This window comes from Gadus macrocephalus, chromosome 5 (assembly GCF_031168955.1).
Source record: "Gadus macrocephalus chromosome 5, ASM3116895v1".
NCBI classification, from domain to species: Eukaryota; Metazoa; Chordata; class Actinopteri; order Gadiformes; family Gadidae; genus Gadus; species Gadus macrocephalus.
In genome coordinates, this window is record NC_082386.1 from 3,374,196 (window position 1) to 3,395,233 (window position 21,038).

The 21,038-nt window shown below is 40.9% G+C and overlaps 1 protein-coding gene across 2 annotated transcripts in view; it reads right to left on the reverse strand.

Moving 5' to 3' along the window:
• lrfn5a (leucine rich repeat and fibronectin type III domain containing 5a) overlaps positions 1-21,038 on the reverse strand; it is a 111,235-nt gene that overhangs the window by 87,970 nt on the left and 2,227 nt on the right. The window lies entirely within an intron of this gene.

Below are 21,038 nucleotides of genomic sequence, written 5' to 3' on the forward strand. Positions count from 1 at the left end.
GACCCCGAGAGCTGCCTTTATTCAAACACCACACATAACAGAAAACACGGCACAACTGACCAACACACACAACACTCTCACTAATGGTCCCGATCACACTACACATCACAATTAACACACAAACAATAAAGAACCCAAACCCGTTAACCCCACTTAACCTAATAACAGAACAAGTTATACAAAGACAATAAAACCCCTTTTCCCCAAACATTATGAATACCCAGACTCCCCGGGGGTAGGAGTCGCCACAATATATTAGGCTATTATAGCAATAGCACCACCAAATGGCAGCGTTCAAGATCTCACAATATCAAAACTCAAGAAAACAACAACGTGGCAACAATAAAAACACAACGGCGCACACCCTTTACACAGCAATCAATATACAAAGCCACCACTCACAATATACCAAAAAAAGAAGAAGTATGGTTTAAGTTGCATTAAGTTTGCAGGCCACCATACTGTACAATTAACAATGAATCTAGCCTGATAGAGTGGTTGCCTATTCAGACCTGGATAATCCTGGGTGAAAATTTAAGTAAGTTTGGGCTAAGATGGTAATTACCTGTGCTTTAAGGACAGTGCTGTCTGGTCTCCTTTGTGTGGCTGAGGTGAAACACAAGCATTTTTTTCTGCTTGAACAACTCCTGGTTGAACGATCTATTCTTGTCCTTTCCCTCTTGAATAATGATTAAATCCGTCCGGCGATGTGGTCCCAAACGTTTTATCTCCAACTTCTGTTCAAGTGCTAAATCTCACATGACAGATACTCAACACGATTCATCATTTAATGAATGAAACGTCCATTTGTTGTTATTTACTGTAACAGTAACTACGTTAGCCAGCTAGCAAGATCTGATCGGCTCCCGCCGTAAACCCCGCCCTTTCTACAAATCAGCCAATGAGAAGAGCCTTGGGGCACTAAACTTCTGGCCCCACCGCCGAAACAGAAGCGGGCGCTGCGCACGCGCTTGCTCGCGCAACAGCACCAGTTTTCTACACTGCAGCAGACGGGGCCATCTCGGCTGTGCCCCACCGAGCGGAAATGACGAGACGGAGCAACGAACTATTTCACACACAACTACTACACTACAACAATTGCGTTCATCAAATTAAAACTGCGGACATGTAATTAATTATTAACAATTAATGTATTATTAACTTATGCTCAATGACATTTTTGAAAAAAAAATGAAAAGTATAATCGTGCCCTGCACGGCAGCGTTCTCTGGTGGGGCCGTGCCCCACTGGCCCCTAATGCAAAGACACCACTGGTTATACTATACGTGTCCGGGAAACCTAACCCTTGACGTTGACTTTAAACACACTGCAGTTTTGATCCTGGACAAACGCTGCAAGGTAATCAGAACTTCAGATCAGAACATCAGATCAGAAGAACACCAGATCAGAACTTCAGATCAGAACATCAGATCAGAACACCAGATCAGAACATCAGATCAGAATATCAGGTCAGAACATAAGACCAGAACATCAGACCAGAACATCAGACCAGAACATCAGATCAGAACATCAGACCAGAACATCAGATCACAACATCAGACCAGAACTTCAGATCAGAACTTCAGATCAGGAGATCACAACATCAGATCACAACATCAGACCAGAACATCAGACAATAACATCCAACCAGAACTTCAGATCAGAACATCAGATCAGAACATCAGATCACAACATCAGACCCGGACATCAGACAATAACATCCGACCAGAACTTCAGATCAGAACATCAGATCAGAACATCAGACCAGAGCAAGGTTTTCCGTCTGAACAACCCTTAAGTCCAGAGGTGCTCCGACAAACTAATAACAATGCCATCCATATTACTTTAGGACACAAGTATCTCCCAGCGTCACAAGCATAAACCAAAATTAAACTGGATTAAACTGACCAGTCTGTCTGACATGTTTATGAAATGAAGTTTGTAAGTGAAGGACAGTTTCTCGTCGGATTTTGAGGTATCTCGTTAATTCAGAAATAGAGAGCAGAATTTATTCCTCATGTGAATGCATTACATGGCAGCTTTGCAAATAAGTCAGTTTTTCCCAGTGAAACAAACGGTCTCCAGTCCCTCCAGGATTTCGCGGGCCCTTTTTGAGATGTTGAGGCCTAAAATGCCTGATGTAGCATGAGCTTTTGCGAAAAGTTGCGATGAAAGTTGCAGTGTATTTTAGGTTTTTGTTGTGATTACAGTGCGAGAGGAAGTGAAAGTTGAGATAAAAGTTGCGAAAGTTTCGATTTTCCTGATGTTAAATATTAAGTTATTACTGCAATTTTCCCCGAGTAATTTGTTAAATATTATGTTATTACTGAAAAAAACATTAATTAATTGAACACAAATACTGAGAAATGGTCCTTTGAATAATTGATTCTTGATTCTTTCCGCGCTGGCAATGGACTTGGATGCAACAGCCTGTGTCATATTGATCTGCCTCGTCGTCTGACGTCTTGCCTGCAGTTCTGCAGTTCTGTAGTTATGTTTTGTGGTGGCGAAATGCTTATCAATGGAAGATTAATGCTTATGTTCGACCACAATGTTGCATGCAGTGCAAAATAATTTTCCCCCGCTTTAATGTAGAATACCAGGATACTGCTTTTCACGATCTTTCGCAGTTATTTTTGTCGGCAAATGTGAAACGTTGGACACGCATATATTGCATGAATGCTTGAATCGCTTGAACGTGTACATGGAAGTAAGGCGGAAGGTAGTTTGTCGACGTCAGTTCAAGACGACGCCACTGATTGGTCAAATTTGCAGGAAAGTTGCGGTGGTAGGTTAATATTGCGACACCGCCCTGAATTTGCGGTGATTGGTTGATGTTGCGTTGAAGTTGCAGATCGCAACATCGCGAAATCCTGGAGGTTCTGGGTCTCACTGCAAACTTTACATAACATTACAAATACCGGGGCTTCGATCAGTGAGACACAGGCTCAATCACCACTATTTGACCTCATTCAGCAATAGATAGGGACTTAACAGACATTTATATTAAAATCTTTGAGATTTCCTCTTTAATTTAACCTACTGGAATTTGGATGCTGACATGAGGGCTAGATTCATACCAGCGTAGAAAACCCATAAACATTGAAACGTTGAGAATGAAATAATTCAAGAAATCTCAACATCAATATCAATTTGAATAATATAAATAAATACATGTAACATTTATTTCAATACAATTGTAAGCTTACATGGACCACTGATGGAATCCATGTTCAGAAAATGTCTTCTATTATTTGGATAAGCGGGGGAAAATTAATGAGGCTGGATTTCAGACTGGGAATGGTCACTTACTGAAGTCACAGTAAATAGCTGCGTGATTGAAGAGCATTTTTGATAAGGGTATGTTGTTGCAGATCACAGAGGCAGATCACGATCAATCACATGACTAGCACCTGACTTAACTAAAACATTGACAGTCAGCTAGTTACAAAAGAAAAAGACTATCGCATTGTATCAGCATTAAACACATTGCTTATAGCGTTTTGAACATTGTTAAAACAGTTTTCCTCTTACCTTTAAATAAGTGTGTTTAAGGCTCGGCACAGTAAAATGTGCGAGAGTGCAAAAAAAAGATACATTGTGTGAGAAAATAACATGTATGGGTTACAGAATCAGCACAAACGTTTCAACGCTGCCAACTAAAGTCTGGCAATTTTTTGGCTCTCTGCTGGATCTACTCTCTCCCTCCTTTCTCCTGTCCTCTTTCTCACCCTTCCCTCCCCTGCTATCCTCAGGTGCGAGGTTGGGATGATGGTGGCTATAAAGAGTCGGCTGTTTCTAATTTCCATCTCTGCTGTGACGCTGGTCCCCTGTGACTCAAGAAGTAAATGTTCAGTAGAGAGAGGGAGAGAGAGAGAGAGAGAGAGAGAGAGAGAGAGAGAGAGAGAGAGAGAGAGAGATATTAATCGTCTCCCAACCCACACCATTATTTTGGAAACTTTCCTCTCATCTGTGTCACTCACTCCTCTCTGTCAGAGGCATTTCACTTCCTGGGCCCCCAACTAGGTATGCATTGTGTTGACAGCTATCTTCTCTCCCCCGTCTCCCCTATACTGTTGGTTCCCCTGGCACATCTACTGATTTCAATTTTTTCATTGAAACGCTTTTCAACATTTCTGGTAAAAAAATTCAGCATTGGGGGCCATGCGTGTGTGTGCTTCTATTTTAGGCATGTGTGCTCGTGTGTGATTGCATGATTTTGCATTTGAAAGTTGCCCAGTGGTATTTTGTATTACATATGAAGTGTGTGCGTAGATCGGCATGAGTCAGTGTATTATTAGCGTCAGCGGGGCTCGATGTCTACCTGCCTGTAAATTTATGCATTTGTTGACAATACGTGTGTCTTCGTGCGTGAGTGGGTATGTGTGTGTGGGGGTGTATGTGTGTGACATGTACACACACTTGTGCAAGGTGTTCACACATGTGTCCGTGTCGCCACATAGCTACTCTCGGTGCTGCTGCATTAACAGCTTGTCATCTTGAACGTTTGGGCGGTTAACAGCTGACATTAAAGCGTAGCTACCATGTTGCGCCAACTCTGGTGAGGGGGAGACATGACACACTTGACGTGCCCTCTGCCCGGACACACATTGGGTAAATCCAATAGCAATAGTAAAGCATGGGATGAAACAGACAAGGATAAGAGATGCATAGTAGCTGCCAAACTGCTTTAGCTAACTGTGTTGAGAAGGGCATGGGTCTAGCCAAGCTGACGGACATGGTTTATCAATTGTTTTCAATTGTTTTCTGAAACTGCAAAATAGCACCAGGGAACGTTTGCGCCAGAACACGCCTCCTCCTTTCGCCGAACCGCCCCTTGGGGCGCAAGATCGTTCCCTAATTTACCGACGCGTGGCGGTGGAGGGAAAATAATGCTCTGCGCCAGTTAACTAGCAACGACACATGCGTCAGTGTAGAAAGTCAATCGCGCCGGATGCAAGATAGGGCCCAAGGTCATCAACACCTTTACCCAAGTCCTGCCCCTGGTACCGTGATGCCATCTAATCGCATTTACATGAAAATGGATCCCCCATTATGTGTAGGGTTCAAGAGGTGACATTTGGGTGTGAAATCAAGAAGGTATATTACCTCGGTCAGTGTAAATGCACGGACCATCCGGGGATTTTTCTCTCTCTCTCTCTCTCTCTCTCTCTCTCTCTCTCTCTCTCTCTCTCTCTCTCTCTCTCTCTCTCTCTCTCTCTCTCTCTCTCTCTCTCTCTCTCTCTCTCTCTCTCTCTCTCTCTCTCTCTCTGACCCTTTTTGCCTGTGTCCCTGTTTACTTCTATCTTCAGGGAGCTCTCTGTCTCCATCTTTTCTAACTATTGAATAAATGATAACAGGGAATGGCACTAAGCTATGTTACTGTTTTGCTCTTTCTCTTTGTCCTCTATGATGATGCCTCCTATTCAATAAAGGATGGGATACTAGTATTTTAATTCCTCCCTCACTCTCCATTGTACTGCACACCTCCTGAACCTGAGTTTTAGATTACCTTTTGCATGCAAAATATGATGTTGCAGTATGCACCTCACACAAACACGCACGCACGCACGCACGCGCGCACACGCACGCACGCACACACACACACACACACACACACACACACACACACACACACACACACACACACACACACACATACTTTCCACATCTATTTCCATCTCTCCTCATATGCCTCTCTCTCTCCCTCTCTCATAGAGTGAATAATTTATGTCTGTGTCCATGGAGGTTCTTTTGTTTCATGGTTGACTATTTCTTTCAGAATGCCAGCCTGTGCATGTGCACTCACAATCTCAGAGTGTGTCAGGCTGAGATTTGTATACACCTCTGCCAGCTCTCTGTGAAACACAGACACACAGACACACAGACACACACACACACACACACACACACACACACACACACACACACACACACACACACACACACACACACACACATACACAGAAACGTACATACTGCCTCAACAAAATGACAATTTAATTCAGCCTCCTACTATATGCAAAACTCTGTTTCATGCAGAAATATGTTTACGTTAAATGTGTTAATGGGAATATCAGGATGAAAAGTATCTCACGTATGTTCACATACTTGCTGATTCCATTCAATTCCCACAATTCCTGGAGCATTTTTCGTTTCATCCTTTAGAAACATCATAATGCTTATTCTCAGATTTGGAATCATAGACATTATACATATCTAAAGCTTAGAGGCTTAATTAATATTCATGCCTGTTCAGCCCACAGACATGAATATTAATATGTTAACAGCAGATATGCAAAAGAGCTTGCAAACCCAGATGGCTTCACATCACAATATAACGATTGCACACACGGTGCACGGATATTACAAAAGCACGCTGACATACACTCACACACACACACACACACACACACACACACACACACACACACACACACACACACACACACACACACACACACACACACACACACACACACACACAGACACACACACACACAAATAAATAAAAAGTGATGTCTGCTTTAAAAGTGACAGCTTGTTAATCGACAGGGAGAGGAACAAAACGCTAACATACTGAAGCCTGAAGTCTTCTCTGCTTTTCCCCCACTAACCCTTGGCTGTATATCTGTAAACAGCATCTGTCTCCTCTCATACACTGATGACACTGCTATATTTACACATCATCAAAATTCCACTAATGTTGATGTTGTCCACTAAAAGCTTTTCATTTCTCCACGTGTTTTCCTTTGTGTCAAATGCAGCTTAGCCGTGCATTATTAATGGCGCAGGTAAATGTAGCACACCCCCCTCTTTGAGAATGAGCGCACTGTGCAGGTTATGCACTTGACTGTCAGGGGTTATATAAAGTGAGTCATAACATCACATCTTATTCAAATGTAATGGTATAAATTCATACTAACGTTGTGTAACAGTATAAAAGTTATGAGTCATCTATTACCTTTAGTTATTGATGAATTCATCAAAACCTAAATATAGCCTGGAAATCCAGACCCTCATCTAGAAAGCTGTAGGGTCTGGCAACAAGTAATGAAACATGCATTTGAAAATATCACTGCACGCAATTGGACACTTAGACCAATTAGACCAATCAGAAGACACTTCGACCAATCAGAAGACTACAAGGGGGTATGTATCCAGAGCCCCACACGCTAAGCTACATTTGGAGCTAACCGATAGATTATTCTATTGTCGTTCCGGTCCGTAAAACAGCAAAAACATCCTTGCAAATGAAAGCTTTTTTATGGTAGCGGCCAAAGGCGTTACAAAAGGTTCCCTGTTCCCTGTTCATCCATAGCCATCTTGCAATGCTCACTTCCACTTTGGAATTTGCCCTGGAATTCAAAATGCAGATTCAAATTGTGCTCTCGCGAGAACTTTGAATTTCCAGGGAAACATTAATATGCATTTGTAGAGGATTAATAAGTGCTATGGATAGATTAGCCTAGCAGCCTATCCAGTGGACTGTACCATCTGGTCAGCTGATCTCTCCATCGTACATCTGGGTTGACACTCCCACTGTGAAGTCACAGGAGGGGTGATTTCACATGGCTCGTAATGGTTAATCAACATTCCACCTGGTGGTAAAACCGGGTCTCTATAGCAAAGAACTTATTAATCATCTACCAATATACATTAATGTTTTGTTAATGATCAGTTCATCATTAACTTAAGGCCTACGTATGATTTTTTTTGTTCCTGATTAGACTGTTATCAATGTATCTGACAATGACTCAACGGTTTATAAATGTTGGAAAACAGTCAGCTAAGAGTGATTTATTTCATGATCCCCAGCAATCTCTTATCACTAGAGATCCTTGGAATTGTCACATGTTGTTACACTTGTAGCACTGTAAACTGCCTAATAACGGTATGCACATCCACTCTGTGAGCCAAATCCTGGCTAATAAGCTTATCTAGCCTAACGCGTGTATATGTGTGTGTGTGTGTGTGTGTGTGTGTGTGTGTGTGTGTGTGTGTGTGTGTGTGTGTGTGTGTGTGTGTGTGTGTATGTGAGTGTGTTTGTGTATATGTGTGTGTTTGTGTATTTGTAAACGATGCAATGTCACATTTGGAGTATATCTAAACATGACACAAAATATATACACACAAAAACTCAAAAAACCTCATGCACACAAACTTGCACAGAGACGTGCACCTTTGTTCCAATATGGGATTAGGGCCGACTTGTCTTCTGTTAGATCATCACCTGATATCAGAAACACACGCATGCACGCACACACGCAAACACGCACAAACACACACACACACACACACACACACACGCACAAACACACACACACACACACACACACACACACACACACACACACACACACACACACACACACACACACACACACACACACACGTTGTACATTAAGAGAGATGGGGTGTGAGAGGAATGAGGGGGGTGTAGCAAACCGTTCCTCTCCCATGGGCGCTCCCCGTGCCCTAATGCATTGCTCAATTAATCAGTGGAGAAGATAGACAGGCAGACTAATTGGAATAGACAAGGTTTCCATCCAAGCCTTGCAGTCAATAGTAGCCTTTACAAAATAAAGTGCAACCAAAACATTGCTGATCACCCATGAAGCTGAAGTCGTTTCAAACGTGTGGTTTAATTTTGTCATCCAATAATAAATACCTTGCGTAAACACAGCTGCAGCTACATCCCATGTGCTAAAAAATAACCAAATGAGGCCATGCAGAGCTCAAGTGGGCCACAAGGTGGTACTCAGCTGAGCACCTGGTGTCTCACTGCAAATAGTGCCATTCACAGAGCAGATATGTTGAAGAAGACACTGCCTTAATACACCTGATCTGACGACACAACCAAGACCTCACCCTCAGCGCTATGAAGACAACGCATAGTATGAAGACAACGCAACATTTAAATTAAGCACTATATATATATAACAGTATAATGATGGGCCTTTTATTCTGTGTGGGTGAAATGTGTTAACACATATGTTCCCTCAACAGTAGTTAATGAGTCCCTGTCTGTGAGGTTGGTAAAAATATATAGCAAAAAAAAGAATTGCTGAATCATGTTTTTAATTCCCAGAAGATACCTAGGATATTATATTATACCCCAAATGGTACAAGTGAATACAGCAGCACAACGGTCTTGGTTACAGTGGTCTTTCCCGGCAGAGAATGGCTCCGATTTCGGTAGGCCAGGTCTCTATCACAATTCATGTGTTGGACTCCAGCACTTAGCAGACGGTCTGGAAGCTTCTAGGTCCAGCAGTTGTGTAGTACCACATGTGGGGGGTACCATATCCTTGATAATAGAGAGACAGAGAAATTGGCTGCATATTATGCATTGGCAGATTTAGATTTTGTCTGTTTGATGACTGGAAGAAAGCATATGTTTAATTGTGTGAAGAAATGTCCATATGATATAAGATAAGTCAGCCCAACCGCTTTGGCTTAATACATTACAAATTGAGTAGAGTTTTTTCAGTAATGGACCATCCGGCATTTGTGATTCCCTCTGCAATATAGGGGTGTTATCCTGGTTGCACATGCATTAAATTGGATACACTACAATCTGCTACTCATATAGAACTCATTGATTCACCACAGTACTACTACTGTTAGAAAGACATAATGTAAAACCCTTAAATAGTATAATGCATTAGCAAGCTGCAGGCAAAAAACTGAAATATATTAATTTCTGTGCAACCTAAATCACCTACCACTAAATGTGAAAGGATGGAAGTGTTAATGTCCACAGCACACATTTTCGGTACTTAGGTCTTATATTATGCATTACTTTACAACCATGACTGTTGAGAAAACAAGTGGTTTGGTCTTTCCTGTCAGTTTCCTGTAATCGTTTTGATTTTATGTGTGCTATGGGCTAGTGTATAATTTCCAAATTGCTGTCATCATATGATGACACTGTTCAGATTTGGAATCATAAAGACATTTTAATTTATCAGGAGCAAGGTGAAAAGTATGAATCTATTTTAATAATAATCAGACACTGAAAGAAGAAACAATGACGGGTTTACAATAAAATATGCTATAATTAAATTAGTAATGCATCCTGTTCACTCTTTTGAACAGGGGCTACTTCCACAGATGAAAATAACCTTATTGTTCCTCTTTACTGTGAGGAACGAATTAGTACATTTTAAATCATTACCTGGTCCCAATATTTGAAATCTTTAGAAATCTTAAACAATTTGAAGCAACCCACAAAGAAATCACTGAATGTGAAGCACTGTGAGATAGAGCCTGCATGCTAATGCTAGAGGTGGCCCACATCTGTTTTGTTATTATGTTTTGTATGTCATTTTCTATCATTTAATCTATTGTTACAAAAGATTTAATTTGTTGAGGAAACACAGCATACTATACTAGTAATATAAATATAGTAATAGTAATATAGTGACCTTCCGTCCCTATATAGCCTATATAGCCTATTAGTATATTTTTGGAAATGAATGCTTTGATTGATATAAAAAAAGCAAACTTCTTTGTGGCAGATTTATCAGTTTACAATAGTGTGAAGTAGGAGGAAAGAAAAAGAGAAAAGTGCTGCAAGGGAGCAGCCAACAGTAAGGATTAGCTGGGTGCTATTTATAGCATTTGCTGCTAAGGCTAGCTAAGTGCAGTGATTTGAAAGTCACCGCTTGTATTGCAGATGGTTTAAACTTAAACTCCCCCAAGCTCACTGACCATCTTTTGTGTGAATTACTTTAACCCCTAATCACAAAGCTCAATAGCACAACACCTATATTGCTATGAGCTATAACCGTCCAACTGGAAAACCAATAATTTCAAATACACACACTAGATACCAAGGGCCCATTACCTTGAACAGTAACATGAGATTGTGTTATGCAACCAGTGAATAGACAACTAGTGGGTTTCAAAGGACATAAGGTCCATTATCATATCTTACATAAAATTGAACAAAAAAATCCCCTACCCTGGCATAAAAGTTGCTAAAACGGGCGGTTTGTGACGTTCCTAAAATTCACGGGCTGGGATGCCGGCGGCAAATAACTCCTTGCGGGCGGAGAGTGGATGAGAACCAAACAGTATTTCAGTTTGCTGGAATGACACATAATTGAAAATATGTGAAATATTTGTGTGCCTAAATTACCATTATCACATCGCAAATATATGTTTAGTCAACAATACAACACTTCACCCATCCCGTCACTACTGCGACTTGTGAATTCTTTGTGCTACGATTGTTCAAGATAACAATAAAGCACATTCATTTGAATGATTTTAGCTTGTGTGTGATTAATTGCGGGCATTGCAGTTATGGGCCAAAAATTAACGGTTCCGGGCGGTTGCAGATTTAATTTTTGATATTATCCCGGGTGACGGGTCAGATCTGGTGCTGAACTTTGCGGGTGTGGGGGGGGCGTGGCTCAAAAAAATTTAGCTGTGCAGGACTCTGGCCTGCATCAGCAACAAATACCAGATTCTTTCTTATTTTTTGTCAGAGTATTTGATTGCTGTCAGAATTTAAAGAAAACGTCCTCAAATATCACCAAAAGTGATTCTAAAAATGATGTCATACCCTAGCTTTAAGCAATGGATGTCTGTGTTTTTCAGATCCATAACCAATGCTGTCATTGTATTATCTATTAATCTTGTATGATATTATATAGTTATTTAGGAGTAGGGATACAGGAAAAGGTATGTGGATTACCCTTCACAATGAAAAGTCACTCAACAAAACAATATTTGACCGTTGGATTTCTTTGACTTTGTTGCAAATTTGTCTTGACAAATCTGCTACAGTTGTTTAATTTACAAATTTATTTTTCTTTATTGTTTCTTTTTTTCTATATCATTCAATAATATTTTAGATTAACATTGACAACCATGAAATCACAAAACAAAGGGCATTTGTTTTGTACTTCCTGTTGTTGATGAGCCCAAAGTAGCGCTGCACTATGGCGGTCTAAACAGCCCCTAAACCAAAGATCCCAACCAATAGCACCTGCTGCGAATTGCTAATCTGAGTGTGTGAACAGATGGCATGTTCTAACGAGCTGGGCTAAATGGAGCTACCACCGGCCTGAAACCAGGAGTGAACTCTGACTCCCTGATCCCCAGTCTCGTAATTAAATGCTCTCATTAATCTGCTCAGTGCACTTCCCTAGTGGAAAACAACAAGGTTTATCCCTCATGACCGTCCAAACTCTAACCCTAACCCTTATTGGCCATTCAGGCTATTTTCAATGTTCAAATAATGCAATAATGTGTTACATTTTTAGGGGTCAGATTTGAGGATTTACAATATTTGTTAGGCAAGCATAGGGCTAACCTTTGATGCCAGAATTGTTCAAGTTCTGGCATCAAGCATCTATTCACTAAAACCTACTGGGTTATGGTGTAAGATACCATAATGATACCTGATATGGATAATGATGAAATAGTAGGTACAAAACCAATTGAAATATGGTATAAGGAAACAGAAATGCATACTTGATATGGATAATACTGAAATAGTACTTTTTGAAACAATCGTTCCTCACGTACACTACAGCAGAGCTCCTGCGAACAAGACAGGTTCTTCAGAGTAATGCTGGAACTGTCCATAGGGATGAGATATAGGGCCCTATTTGAACGGTCTGAAAGGAAAGTCAGAAGTGCGAAATGCAAGTAGCAGTGTGGGCGGATCTCTGGCGCTTTTGCTATTTTACCAGGGGATAATTGACTCTTGCGCCCGACTCAAATCTAAAATGGGTTAGTCTGAATACCCGTAGGTGTGTTTTGGGCGAAACATGCAATAAACCAATGAGAATGCCATCTCCCATCCCCTTTAAGAGTGAGTTCATATTTTGGCGTTTGCAGTCTCCGCTGAGACAGATGCATGACCACATGAATTTCAAACTTCAAATGGCTCAGTTTATTCCCAAATAATATGGCCTTATTCACATAATGGCCTAATTCGCGTTTTCTTACAACTTCAGAAACACTGAGTCGTCATCTAAATTTCGACCAAGAGAACTTATCAAACATTGTTTCTTACCAGTATTGTATACATAATCATTATCAACTTGTTTTCATAATATGCATGGGCCCCCCCCGTTAATATACATTGCCATGGTCTGTATTATGCATTACGTGTTTAGTTTGCGTGTGTACAGATGGGTGCACACAACCTCATTCAATCATTCTTTTAAACACTCTATGGTAAAACTATGTTTTCTCACAATCCAATACTCATCAATCCTAAAAGTTATGGGCTTGTACACGATGTCTTTGTCAAGAAAGTTTCCTAAAGTGTTTGCAGATGCATTGGTTAAAAAGTACAACTTATTTCCGCTGTATCAGCTATTCTTTCCCAAATAATTTAATAATAAACAATATAATTTACCCTAAAACAAGATTTTGTTTTGGAAGGCTGGGATATACTTTGCTTGAGTTTATTATTGTTATTATTACTATTTTAACGGATGGCATAGCCTCCTACAGTGTTTATTCATGCAGCCTCTTTAAAAAAAAAGATGTATCCAGAATGCACATGCTAATTCTATGCACTTTCACACATGAACCATCTTTGACATCATAATATTTCAATTAGGATAATTGTTTGCATGTTTGTGTGTATAGCCTACGAGTGTGTAAGCTTATGTTACAGTTCTGACCTGCCTAGGCACATCAAAATAGCAACACCGACTGCGCTTTCTGCTAGGGCATTTAGGCAAGATCTGCGCTGGTCAGTAAGATAGCACCATGTTCATTGGCGCCAGAAAACGCCTTTCCTTTTCGCCGGCACGCCTCTCAGGGCGCAAGTGTAGTGGCGCGAGTTTGCTGCGGGTGAAAATCAGCTTCACGCCGTGTGCAAACTAGCAACGATAAAGATGGTGTAGAAAGTAAATTGCCCTCGGTGCAAGATAGGGCCCCTAGTCTCCTGTGAAGGGTTGGAGCTGTCCATGGTACAGATAGATGCATAGTATTGACCGTCATTCTCCTGTTAAGGGTTGGGGCTGTCAATGGTACAGACAGATACCAATTATTCTCCAATCAGGAGCACGGCAGTAATATGTTTATGGCAGCACTTCAGTCGAATAAATATCCACAAAAATATAAAAATATACATTTGATACAAACCAGTACTTAACAAGAACAAGATAGATACACCCTCTGACTACCACTGGTGTTTGAGGTTGGCATTGTTGTTTGCCTGCCTTGTTCATTCATATGCTTACATATTAAATGGACAGGTTTCATCTGAAATGAACTTTTCGTCAACTGGACACAATTGAAAGACAAAGCAACAAAGGTTAAGAAGTCACGCAGGTTCTGTAAGGACTTTCATTTTGTTCACAAACAATGATTATATGCTCGACACCCAGTGAACTGTGTTATTTACAGCGCAACCCCAGGGAATTGGTGCGTTTGTTTTGAGGAACAGAAATACAAACAGCCATTTTGCAATGGCATGTCGCTGCATCCATTTATATTGTTTATTTAATATAGTAACATGGTATTCTTCAGTATTCTACATATATCCCCATTGGCTGTTGTTTATTTTTCTCAACTTGTGTGAATTTGCGAGTATGTTGTGGAGGGGTTCTATGGGGGGGGGGGGGTCTTCCCTTGTGGCAGTTTTTTTTCCGCAAGGGAAGAGGTCCGCATAACAAGCAATAAAATTCATATTTTATCAAACTCAATACGCAGCCATAGATTAAACATGATTCCCCATGCAAGGGCCCTGCCCTGCCACCATAAAATGAATAATTTGTCAGTCTATCAAAAAAACCTTACAAACAACCGTAATAAGATGGCTTTCTATCGGAACACAATCTTAACGACCGCAGTCAACCGTTGCTGTTTTTTTTCAGGGTTTCAGGTTGTTATCCTATATGAATATCATATATTGTCAGTGGGAAAGAGACCTCAGTAACATTTCCGCCAGAGGTAAATACAAATGTGGAAATGGATGTGACGTCGGTTTTAACGCAGTGCATCATGGTGCACATGGCCAGCGTTGCAGCAAAGTGCTGCAGAGACCACACGCGGTGGTGAGCTAGATTCACTCACAGATGCAGAGACGCGCACACTATAGTCTAGAGTTACACAAGCTCAGGAAGGCGCCAGACTGACTGATAAATCAGCTGATCCACCACTGGTGTGTTTGTGTGTAGGGGTATGGGGGGAGGTTATAAGCAATGCTGGCAATATCCTGCAAATGGATACGAAGCAAGAAAGACCCTTTAGATCACATTCCTGAAGTTTATAGATATAACCTGCTAATTGTAATTTGACTTTTATTTGTATAAAATATATGTATCATAATGTATAGTGTTTGATCCCTCTGAAATTATTGATGGGTTATCTAACAGCATCATTATATGGCTGCTGTTGCCAGGGAGATGATGATGATGGTCTGCTGATGTTGGAGAACTGCATTGAGGAAGGTTAAAGATCACACACCTGACTTCCCAGAGAATTTCTATCCATCATCTGTACGTATATGCTGTTGTTAAATGCACTGGGCTTAAGAACATGAAGGTTAGATTTAAGAGCTATTATTTGAGTGCATTCTGTGAGAAATGGCACAGCCATCAGCAGCTATTAGTGATAAAAATGCGCTGTGAGAATATATGTTTCAGGTTGGCTGTGCATGCCTATATATGAGACCATTTAGATATCAGACTGGTCAGACATGGTCTGACTGGTGATTTCTGAAAAATGAAGGCACCTCTCGTGCTTGGTTCAGGGAATCTATCTTTGCCTGTCAATATAGGCTGTGTGAAATGCAACACTTCTCAATGGTCGAGAAGCCTAGGGCAACAGAGAGGAAGGGGACAATTGGTTGATTCAAAATTGTGCTATTTTCTACTGTCTCTCTTTACAGCTCTCAAATCGTATCAATAGAAGCTTTAAAGTGGGTGGGCCTTTCAGGCACAGTCTTAAATTGGTTCATTTCCTACCTACAAAATAGGCACTACTTTGTTTCCATAGGCAACTTTGTATCAGAATCAACCAACGTGACATGTGGAGTCCCACAAGGTTCGATCTTAAGACCCTCTTTATTCAACATCTACATGCTCCCACTAGGGCAAATCATGCTAAATAACAATATTGACCATCATTGCTATGCTGATGACACACAAATCTATGTATCGCTAACACCAAATGACTATCGGCCCAAAGATCTGCTATGCCAGTGCATTGAGCAGGTGAAAGACTGGATGTGCCGACATTTCCTTCTACTAAAAACAGAGGTACTTGTATTTCGTTCTAAAACGGAAAGGCTTAAAGTAACCCAACACCTTCACTCTCTGTGCCTGAAAACCTCAATCAAAGCAAGATATCTAGGGGTTATCATGGATTCAGATTTACTTTTCGACAGTCACATCAAATCAGTTACAAAATCTGCATTTAATCATCCTTAAATATGTCGCAAGACTTACAAAAACTTGTACATGCCTTTATCACTAGAAAGCTTGATTACTGCAATGGTCTCCTTACAGGTCTCAAAAACCAACTCTAAGAAAGCTTCAGCTTATTCAGAATGCTGCTGCTAGAGTTCTAACAAAGACCAACAAATTTGAACATTTTACACCAATTCTTAAATCGTTACATTGGCTTCCTGTAGGTCAGAGAATTGATTTTAAAATCATGTTGCTAATCTCTAAGTCCCTATAGGTTTAGGCACAAAATATTTAACTGATATGCTTCCACTACATAAGCCTTCTAGACCACTAAGATCTTCTGAGACCAATCTGTTAATTATCCCCAGAGTAAACACGAAACATGGGAAAGCAGGATTTAGTTACTATGCAACCAATAGCTGGAATAAACTCCCTGAGGATTTAAGACTTGCCCCAACTCTGAGCACCTATAAAACAAGACTGAAGAATTTGCTTTAGCTTTCTGCTAAATCTTAAATACATTGCACTTTCTAAAAAGCTTTTTTAATTTTGCCTTATTTTATATATTTTTACTTAAATGCCTTTTTGACTTTCTATTTTACTCATTTCTTTGCATATGTTTTCTTTTACTTATCTATAATTTTATTTTATTGTATGATAATGTTTATATGTGAAGCACTTTGAGTCTGCCTTGTGTATGAAAAGTGTTACATAAATAAAGTTGCCTTGTCTTGCCTAAAGAATACTTTACATCAAGCAGAGAGACAGATTATTCTAATTAATGATTTTATCGGCATGCCAGGATGGGGTCTGTCTTTCTGTTTGTCACCATATCTGACTTTCTGTCTGAATGGCTGTCTGTCTCCATATTTGTCTGTCTGTCTCCATGGCTGTCTGTCTGTCTTCATGTCTGTTTCCAAGTCTGTTATGTGTTATGCTGTTCTCGTTATCTTCCCAGAATCCAGCTCATTATGGGTAAACATGCGTCACCTCTGTCATGTCAACTTCTCTCGCGCCCCAACAACGCGCCCACCCGCACGCACGCATGCACGCACGCACACATGCACGCACGCACGCACACACACACACAAACACACACACGCACACACACTTATATACTACAGGTGCCCTGCTGCCCTTGTGCAGACAGATCTGGTGTCAGCATCATGTCAAGGAGGGGCCGTCCATATATACAGGTAGCAGTAGCCGGGTGTGTGTGGTGGGTGAGACAGTGCAGATAACATTCCGCTGCTTAACCATGGACACCGCAATGGCCTGGCATTTAGCCCCGTACGGTAGAATAATAGGATATTGATGTTGTGATATCTTAATAAGGCTAAAGATGTATTATTCATTGTCTCGCTTTTGAAGGCTGCATACCTGGAAAATACACATACTTCTGTCTTGACCTGCACGGTCACCCTAAAAACTTAGTGTATGATGGTACATCCAACCACGAAAACAACATCAATTATTTCTGTCCAATTCACCAAACCAAGAACCACATTTTAATTATTCAATTCGAACATGATGGAGCACAACTTGCTGTGATTAACTGACCTAACTCAGTGTGACTATTTCTCAACTAAGAGTCAACATAACCACTGTAGAAGGACTACACCTGACACCTGTTTTTTAGACGTTTTTTCTATTACAAAACATAGCATAAAGAAAAAGAATATTCAGGCTTCCCAATCATTTGTCATAACTGTCCTCGAAAACTTCAGATTACAGTGTTTCTGCAGTTGTTTGGCAGAACCTATAACACAGTTAACTGATTATACAGTTGATGCTTAATTAAATGTTAGCTTCAGAAATGGAAATATCTGGCTGTTTTTCTGTGATTCAAACAGGAATCGGCTTAGGGTTACAGAATGCTCCACTGCTCTATTTTTTTTTTGGCTGCTAAACAAAAAAACACACATTTAAGATTGATTTGGGCTTTAGTGACTTGTAATTGGCTATTTTCATCATTCGTTATCTTTTAAAGAAAAAAACTGAACTCAACTTGTATCAATATGTTTCAATGATGTTCCCGGAAATCAAGAGAGACATACAATATACTACAGATACATGAGCAACAAAGACCAAACCTTAAATATTTAACTATTTCTGGTTGGACCATTTGTTGTCCTCCTCTCACTCTACCTGTCACAGTCTCGTAAACGACCCCCCCCCGCTCACACCACCAATCATCTCACAGGAGAATGTAGAATCAATCCAGACATCAGAACTTCAAGCTGGTTTCCTACAGTGGCATTTCTCTAAGCTGCTAATTGGCAATGTTCCTTTACATCTGTGGTCTCCCAGAGCTCTCCTGCTCACACACAGTCTCTCCCTCTCTTTCACACGAACGACAAATTCTCTTTCACCTTCTTTCTTGCTCTCTCGTGCTTCTCTCTTTCTCTTTTTATCTGTCTGAGCAGCAGGGTGAATTGAATTAGAGCTCCGACCCCCAGTCTGCAGCAGCTCTTCTAAATGGACAGAGACAGTCAGGACATATCATATTGTTCCAGCTCATTTTCACATTGTTGGACATATGTACACTGTAAGAAAAATCTATAATTTCAGAGAATTTTCCCTGGTTATTTTCCATATTGTTTTGGTGACCCAGATGCGGTATTGTTAGTCTTTTTACAGTTTCTTCTTTTACAGTGATCACTAAATATGTTACTGCTTTTGTGCATATTATTTTGTAGGAGAGGTGACATGAGAGAAAGAGGGAAAGTGTTTAATGAAGAACAGATAGGTAGAGAGAGAGAGAGAGAGAGAGAGAGAGAGAGAGAGAGAGAGAGAGAGAGACGCACGCACACAACGTCACACAGATCATCACAAGTCATGGGGTTACTTCTGAACACAGCAAAAGGCCCCACAAGAAAGTGGTTGGGAGGGAATGACAAGATCTTTAAGTCTTCTCGATAGAGCATTAACCCATCATCCCTGTAGAAGTCCTTCCTAAGAAAACAAGCCCTACCGCAATATCCATTAACCCTTCACGTACAGGCTCTAACCCTTCACTGGCAGAAAGAGATGATCAGGCCCCATGGTATCCCAAAGGGAATGAGAGCAAGAGGACATAGACAGAGACACATGATTTAGGTTTTATCAAAGGTAGAGAAAACACTGTTGAGGTTTGTCTTGTTTACATTGTAGTCGGTTTGGATTAAGTTTACCAGTGTCCAAGCATTGGAGGGAAACACCATGGACGTTACGGGCTTCACAATGTGTAACAGCTTGTTAACTCATGCTGATGGTCAGTTTCTGGGGGAGGCTTCAGTGTAAGTTCATTCGGTTTTATTTTAAACTTCAATCCAGAAAAACCAAACATGAGTACAAACCTGATCATTGAAAAGCTACGAATACATAACAGAGTTAATGCGGTTTTGGTTTTAAATATCTTATAATGTTTTATGATAATAGCAGGTTTCTGGATGTCGGGAGGAACCAACTGAAACACCATATGAATGGTACGGTGCATACAGTAGGCCTATATCATAAAACCTACACACAGGGAACAAAATAAATGAAACCGATAGCTTCCACCCGCTCAGCTGGGTGAGGCGGAGGGAGGGGCACACCGTGGGACAGCCACAACAGCTCTTTCAACACTGTTATTTTCATAACATCGCCGAGTGCGATTCATCTTCCTACCTACAGCCTAGCTGCGTCTCTCATACTCACCTTACTATCTAGAATCCAGACTAAGGGTTTGAAGTACCACATACACAAAAAGCAGTGTGTCGTCATTGTAACGTATGCGGGTCATGTTTCCAATGAGAGCTCTGACCCCGACACCGTCAGACAGCTGGGCTATAACTTCCAGCACGGCTCAAAGCACGTCATTACGACTCATTATGAGAGGCAAAGAACAAGACCTAAGAATGGACGCTGCCCGACGCGGCGCTCGGTTGCTTGTCTAGTGTCAGTGTGTGACCCCCTTTACATTGAAGCTCTGCTGTAACAGACTCTGACTCGGACCAGGAGTGCACAGAAATGAAGTGTCTTCGTCTCTACAGTCCTATTTGAAAATGTGACATGGTGGCATTAATACATTGTTTGGGGAGAACCCTATAATATGTATAGATATCTATAGATATATCTGGATAAAGACATTCATACTATTTTAACAGGGACTTGTGTCATCCCCTGCTTTACCAAAAGAAAATGTACAATCCCGAACCGTCAACCGTGAATGCAAAACCGTGATAACTGAACCATGAATTCTGTGAACTGTTCCACTCCTATTTAAAATAATATATCAACGGCCAAGTGAGTGTAGGAAACACCTTTTGGGCTGTCTCCTTCGGATGTCTCTCGATGTTTCCATTCTGGTATTCTATGTATCTATCTATCTATCAGTTTTCCTCACTCCCTATGAACCATCCATCCAGCCATCCACGGCAGCTCAAGCATGAACTTCTAAGTGCACGCAGACACACACACGCACGCCCAGACACAGACACAGACACAGACACATACGCACGCACACACACACACACACACACACACACACACACACACACACACACACACACACACACACACACACACACACACACACACACACACACACACGCGCACGCATATAGGCGATCTACGGCTCGAGCAAGGGGCCCGGAGGAGATTAGATTGTGTCCCGCTAAACAA